At 38.5% G+C, this 7,974-nt stretch overlaps 1 long non-coding RNA gene across 1 annotated transcript; it reads left to right on the top strand.

Annotated features, from left to right (window-relative positions):
* Positions 1-373: 373 nt before the first annotated feature.
* Positions 374-953, top strand: LOC124859059. Its single transcript, XR_007036009.1, has 3 exons — positions 374-475; positions 567-805; positions 876-953. It is a non-coding gene; the product is annotated as an uncharacterized LOC124859059 (long non-coding RNA).
* Positions 954-7,974: the final 7,021 nt, after the last annotated feature.

Genomic DNA, 7,974 nt, shown 5'->3' on the forward strand with positions numbered 1-7,974 from the left:
ATTGAACTTAATTGGAGCGTCTCCAGCTGCGTTCAGGGACTGTTTGGAATCCCGCAGTCACACAAACCAAACAATATGACATTGGGGAACATTTTTACTCATCGGACCGATATTGATATAAAAAGAAATTAGATATATCGGCCGATAATATCTGCCGTGCAGATTTATCCTCCATCCCTAGTTTTAAACCAGAAGAAGTGCAACTATCCCTTTACTCAATTCTTTTGCTCATTGCAGTTAAATCAACCCATTTACAGTAGTTTAAAAACTAAAATTACAGTTTGAATCTGACAGTAAATAAATGTTAATGTCAGAATCTGCCGTCTCTGCCTCTCCTGCTTACCTTCTTCCACCACCAGGTGCTGCTGAGGGCTGCGTCTCTGGGTGCGACAGGTGTTCCTCATTTTGATGATCATCTGGAAGAGTAGGGGACGGATCGCCAGCACTTCTTTGGCTGAGTGTTTTGCCTACAGCGGTACCATCACCTGGCCAGATCTTGTATTTTGAAAATCTGTGTCTCTTTGATTAAGAGAAATTACTCACCGTTTCTGTCTCGCTCCTTCCAGGTTCCATATACAGTCTTTTGACTCAGTCTGATGGTTTATTGCACCCTGCTTCAGAAGAACCCGGATTAAGTTCCAGCTGGCTGTCCGTTCTCCGGTACTCTTTCCTCGCCTGCACGCACCCAGTCCACCCTCCAACGATCCGCTTACTTGGACCACGGAAGTTCCTGGTGGATTCTCAGAAGAGGTCCCCCTGGACTCATTTGCCATCTCCCTGGCGGATCTAGTCCTCCCTGCACACCGTAAGCCTTCTGAAACTGTTAGCTGTCACTCACCAAGTACTTACCTGACTTGTTTCCCTCTTTTTTGCAGTCCTCCGTTTCCTGTCTGCATGGCTAGCCCTGATCATTATCTGTTCCAGAATTCTAGCAATAAACTTCCAAAACTGTTTACTGTTCTCTGAGTGTTCTTCCGCATGTGGGTTAAGTCGGCCGTTAAAACAATGACAGTTAAGAGAAAATGGTTTTAGTTGGTTCATGCAAATGACAGAAAAAATAAATACAAAACTCATACGACTGTTGGGTAGTTTTTATAGACACCAGTCAGAGCAGTCTGCTTGCAGAAAGATGGCTGCATTATCTTCAGCAGAAACAAGACTCTCACCAACCTATCAACTCTTTTCATTTATTGCACCTAAGATTACAAATTTATATTCATTCGGACACCCTCTTTTGGATTCATTATAACAATACAATTAAGATGTTTTACATGTAGGGTGAATAGCTGCCATTAAATTCCCTCTTGAAAAAATAAATAATTACAACCAGTAATTACTGTTACTAATAACCATGACAAGTAGTATCAGTAATGTAGCTCACAGAAGCATAATTGCTAAAGAAAAACAGAAACATATCTGTAACTAGATGGGAGGATGAATTGTCAGTGAACTAAAAGTTAAAAGTACTTCATCATGATCAAACATGGCAAATTTGATTTGCATGTGATGAGGAGGGCTCTGTTTGAAACATCCATGGTTTACTGATCCAAGAAGTCTACAAGAGAGGAATCAGTTTACTGAGTGTAGCTTTATTTTGCTGATATGAAAATGTGTCTTGGACTAAAAACTTCAGAGGATATAATTGGTTTTGGCCTGTCATTTGTGGTAGAACAGGGTATCTAATATGTGTCTTATGTTTTTTGCTTTTTTTTTACATTGTTCTACCTTTTCAGTTTAATCTGCTTAGCCTTTCTTAATTTTTTTGTTTTTTTCCAATGAGAATTCAGAGATCTGTAGCAAAGTACATGTAGCTCTAGGTGCAAAAACATTTTGGCAACCATTTTTGACCCAAGAGTGATTTATCTTAGCCCAAATGTATATTTCAATAATATATATTTATAATATATATTTTAATAATATATATGTAGGATCTGTAACTTGTCTTTTTCCTCATAAAGTCATTCTAATCAGTTAAAGACCTGAATTTATCCTGGTAAACGTCAGTGCTATCTATCTATCTATCTATCTATCTATCTATCTATCTATCTATCTATCTATCCATCTATCTCATCTTGTCTGTACTATAGAGCTGCAATATTAGTTAAAACACAAGTAAACTTTTCAACCATAGTTCTGCATACCATATGGAAAGCTGGATGCCTAAATGTGTGACTTTGTCACCTGTAGTTGCAAAGTTGTTAAAAGTGAGAAGGATAGAAAGCTTGCAACACTCGGCACCAAGAACACCAAAGGTAGCCACGGCTCCTGAAACCCACAGCAGTCCTAAGCAGAAAGACACCAGTGCTTCCTCAGAGCAGGTATGTATGACAAAGAGGTAGGTCATCAATTGAGGACAGGATAGAGAGACTAAATGTACATCCTTCAATCAAACGAGGTGTGAAAATCTTAACAGGTGGGCGGGACTTTCGGTGGCGGGACATCTTAGGGCGGGACTTCCGGTGGCAGGACTTCCAGTGACGTAACCGGATATCGTCATTAACCGGATGTTGTCATTACAAGGAAGCTAATCTTTCTAATTGTATGTTTTTAGATGTTTTTTTACATCTAAAAACAAAACATGTAGTTTCTCCACTTTAAAGGTCACTCAGGTTAATGCAGGCACAAAAAATTCTGATAAAAAGAGAGAACCTGACAGAATTGTAAATTCATTTTGTTTTATCGCGGGTTATTTAGATGGATGTTTTTACATCTAAAAAAAAAAAAACAAGAAAGGCAAAAAAAGTAGATGCAGAACCTTTCGTCCTCTGCTCAAATGTTTGAGCAATCTAATCTGCACCAGCAACTTGTAGAGATGATCTAAAAACAGAGAAACATATGAACTGAAAAAATAGTTAAAAAGTAAGCCAAACATGGAATTATCTAAAATTTTATGAGTGCTCAGTATGCTGTTTCCAAATTAGAAATGGATTCTACAGCTAAAAGACCTTGTTTGGAATCATGAGACACTCCATTTGGTAAAATGGATGATAATTTTAGTTACCTTAAGCTTTTCTTTTTTCATCTTAGAGCAATAGTTATTGATGATTTAGAGAAAACAGTTTTCTCCTCATCCCACGTGGGAGCCAGAGGTTGTAACCTGTATGTCTATGTAAAACGTCACCAGAAACTGAAAAAATAAAAAATAAAGGTTATAAAGTCCTCAGACATGTCACTGTTTATTGAATTAAGGCAGAAATCCACAGCTGTTTCTTGTTTATTGTCTCAGACAAAGTCTTCACACCAACTGTAGTCAAAGTAATTAAGAGGACTGTGCTCTTTTCCTGGCCATAAGTCTCGAGCATTGCCTCTGACAATTCACATCCCCTGTTTATTGAATTAACGCATCTGCGCTGTTGCTGAGGTAGAACACTTGTAAAGAGAAACAAAAAATGTCGGAACATATTTCAGGAAACGAAGAAGGTGGTGAACATTCTGCTTCTATCGAGAAATACAACGCAATCTTCAGTAGTAAGTATTCATCTTTAAGAATTTCTTAAGTGCTTGTGAATGCTCGTTGGATAATAATAATGTTTAACTTATATTCTTTAGAACCCCCGAGTGACGAGCTGGATGGTATCGTTTTTACACAGTCTGACTATGGTAATTATTAACTGCAACAACATCTGGTTTAGTCAACTGATGAATGCTATTTTGTGATTTAAAATAGAAATGAAATAAATTCTAATTACAGATTTAACAAGAGACTTATTCCTGAACGTTGGAGAGGTCAGCGTTTGTAACTGTCTGCCTCCGAAAAAAAATCAAAGTTGAGACGGAAACTTGTCTTTAAAAAAGACAATCCGATCCCAGCTAAACATGAAATAGAGGGCGAAGCCATTCATGCGCCACAGTCCCCTGACCATGCGCCGGAAAAATTAACAGCTCCGGAAGAGGAGAGTAAATAAAAAAATAATAAATAAATATATATATATATATATATATATATATATTTCTATGCATATGTTTTCACAGGTCTATGCGATATTGCAGACTTGTTTTAACCCCTGATAAAATATTTTACGGATATATCAAATGATTTAATCCAGAACCCAAGCCTGGATAACATTCAGCAGAACTGTACCAGTTCAGTGCAGGAAGAGTTGGAACCGCCCGGAACCATTCAAATACCCCGTGTACGGAGTAAGTTATAGTATTTCAAATTCTGTTCTATCCAAATCTTCACAGAAACCAGATTTTTCTTTTTCAAAAGACCTGCATTGTAAGATAACTTTATTTTGTTTCACAGAATATCTTAAATTGAGGAAAAGACGGCGACTCTGTGCTCTGTATACCAGGGTGAGGCTTGTTAGAGGTTTATTGAATGGTAAGTTTAATTCTTATTATACTCATTTACCTACTGAATTAATTCATCACACATGCACTGAATGAGATAAGGAATGTTGTTGCTCAACTCGGTGAAATTCCTGTTAATGCAGAAGTAGCAGATAACATCGGGTTAAATGCATCTCCTGCTAACAGTGAAAATGTAATAAATTAAAATCTGTACGGTGACTTTTTACGCACATTAGAACAGGCTGTTGAAGATTTAAATAGAACACCGTCTCCATCCAGCATTCAGCAAAATGAATCAGCTGACTTACAAATTCCTTCAACGTCACACGCCGCTGATCATACTGGGCAGCATGGCGGCAATTTCAATCCGGAGGTTGCAGTCAACCCTGATCAATTGAGGGAGATCCTCCTGCGACTGTTGAACGTGAACATTTTAATAACATTGAAATAAGGAGACCTTTCACCATCCCACCTCCCTGCCTTGGGAATGTCCCTGATCTCGCTGCAATCTATATAAACATCATGCATATTCTCACTGAATTAGCCGATACTGCAAGATCTTTAGCCAGACGTAATGATGTTGTGCAGCTAGAATTAGTCAATAACTATTGCTCTAAGATGAAAAAAGAAAAGCTTAAGGTAACTAAAATTATCATCCATTTTACCAAATGGAGTGTCTCATGATTCCAAACAAGGTCTTTTAGCTGTAGAATCCATTTCTAATTTGGAAACAGCATACTGAGCACTCATAAAATTTTAGATAATTCCATGTTTGGCTTACTTTTTAACTATTTTTTCAGTTCATATGTTTCTCTGTTTTTAGATCATCTCTACAAGTTGCTGGTGCAGATTAGATTGCTCAAACATTTGAGCAGAGGAAGAAAGGTTCTGCATCTACTTTTTTTGCCTTTCTTGTTTTTTTTTTTTAGATGTAAAAACATCCATCTAAATAACCCGCGATAAAACAAAATGAATTTACAATTCTGTCAGGTTCTCTCTTTTTATCAGACTTTTTTGTGCCTGCATTAACCTAAGTGACCTTTAAAGTGGATAAACTACATGTTTTGTTTTTAGATGTAAAAAACATCTAAAAACATACAATTAGAAAGATTTGCTTCCTTGTAATGACAACATCCGGTTAATGACAACATCCGGTTAATGACGATATCCGGTTACGTCACTGGAAGTCCTGCCACCGGAAGTCCCGCCCACCTGTTAAGATTTTCACACCTCGTTTGATTGAAGGATGTACATTTAGTCTCTCAGGATTTAGAGAAAACAGGTATATTTATTTTTTTATTTCTTCAGATTTTGGTGTATGGAGTGATTACAAAAGGTTCAGTGTAAATGCACTGTTTTCAGTCTACATATTTACACATATACTTCAAAACCTGGGTCCTTGTTTACTAGTGCTGCACACCAGCAGGTCTTGTTTGATTAAATTTGCATGCTCTCCTTGTGCATGTGTGGGGTTTTTTCCAGCACGTCCACCTCTTCACTTAAAAATACCAACATCTAAGGTCAATTGAATAATCTGAATTGACCTTTCTAAATCAAGGGTGCACAGTTGTTTGTTTTGTGATGGATAGTCACATGGTCTGGAGGCCACACAGCCCTCTTGGGTACTAAAATAGATGGTAAATGAATGAATGAAAGATGGCCCTTATACACTGCTCAAAAAAATAAAGGGAACACTCAAATAACACATCCTAGATCTGAATGAAAGAAATATTCTCATTGAATACTTTGTTCTGTACAATGTTGAATGTGCTGACAACAAAATCAGACAAAAATCATCAATGGAAATCAAATTTATTAACCAATGGAGGCCTGGATTTGGAGTCACACACAAAATTAGTGGAAAAACACACTACAGGCTGATCCAACTTTGATGTAACGGGCGGGCCAGTCCATAGCTTCAATGTCTTCATCTTGCAAGAACTGCTGACACACTCCAGCCACATGAGGTCTAGCATTGTCCTGCATTAGGAGGAACCCAGGGCCAACTGCACCAGCATATGGTCTCACAAGGGGTCTGAGGATCTCATCTCAGTACCTAATGGCAGACAGGCTACCTCTGGCGAGCACATGGAGGGCCGTGTGGCCCTCCAAAGAAATGCCACCCCACACCATTACTGACCCACTGCCAAACCGGTCATGCTGAAGGCAGCAGATCGCTCTCCACGGTGTCTCCAGACTCTGTCACGTCTGTCACATGTGCTCAGTGTGAACCTGCTTTCATCTGTGAAGAGCACAGGGCGCCAGTGGCGAATTTGCCAATCCTGGTGTTTTCTGGCAATTGTTTACAAATGTTGCTCAGTGGTCCAGAGTCCTCTTTTCAGATGAAAATAATTGTTACCATTTATTTGCTTGAAGTCCACAGTGATAATTTGGGGTACCCTGTTATCTGCTGGTGTTGGTCCACTGGGTTTTCTGAAGTCCACAGTCATCACAGCCATCTAACAGGAAATTTTAGAGCACTTCATGCTTACTTCTGCTGACAAGCTTTTTGGAGATGCTGTTCATTTTTCATCAGGACTTAGCACCTTCCCACACTGTCAAAGGTACCAAAAGCTGGTTTAATTACCATGGTGTTACTGTGCTTGATCGGCCACCAAACTCAACTGACCTGAACCCCACAGAGAATCTATTGTGTATCATTAAGAGTAGGAGGAGAGAAACCAAGCCCAATAATGCAGATGACCTGAAGACCACTATCAAAGCAACCTTGGCTTCCATTACACTTCAGCAGAACCGCAGGTTGATCACCTCCATGCCACACTGTGTTGATACAGTAATTCATGCCAAAAGTTACTGTTACTCGTGTTTGTGATTTTCTTTGTTACCTTATGCTTTATTATTTTCATTCCTTTTTCATGCTGGGCTGTATTCTGTTTGGGTTTGTACAGTTTTCTGTGTGTTAGTTTCTGCTCAGCCACACATTAGATTCTCTCAGTGTCCTCTGGTTTCTGTCTCAGCTGTATTTACCCAGTCAATGGATCTACCTGGCACTGGTTTCTTTTGTCACCATCCCCAGAATATAACCCCTCCTAGTTGATTCATTCAGTGCAAGTTTATTCTGTTGTACCTTCCATTTTGTTTGTCCCAGTTTTGCCTTGTTTCCTTGAGTCTCCAGTTTCTGTCTTCACCTCATGTAAGTTTGGACTGTTTTGGTCTAATTACAGATCCTTGGGTCCAGAACTATAATTCATGACGCCCACAGTTAATCCAACAGCAAGACTACTATAAATAAGGTGGACGATACTGTCTGCCTCCTTTGAAGGAAAATATAATGATATGAGTATTTTAAAGCTTTTACTCATTAATGTATAATTTACCGAAACAATAAGCAGAACAGATGGCGATGCTGATACTTATAACATAGTTTCTTTTCTTTTAGCAATTTATGTTAGAGCCAACCGAGGCTGACATTTCATTGTGCCACACCATTATTGTGAAGAAAAAATTTATACTCTGACTGATTACCTGATTTTTTGCTCAAAACTGATTCTCATTTTAATTGTAATTTGACTGTAACAAAACAATTCCCCTCTTTGTCATTCATTTTCATTTTAGAAGGAAAAAAATATTCTGACTGATGAAACTAATGACACACTACAAACCCTGATAAAGACGGCTTGTTCAGAAGTGGCTAACGGGCCATGGAGTTATTTGAAATAA

Source organism: Girardinichthys multiradiatus, chromosome 1 (assembly GCF_021462225.1).
Source record: "Girardinichthys multiradiatus isolate DD_20200921_A chromosome 1, DD_fGirMul_XY1, whole genome shotgun sequence".
NCBI lineage: Eukaryota > Metazoa > Chordata > Actinopteri > Cyprinodontiformes > Goodeidae > Girardinichthys > Girardinichthys multiradiatus.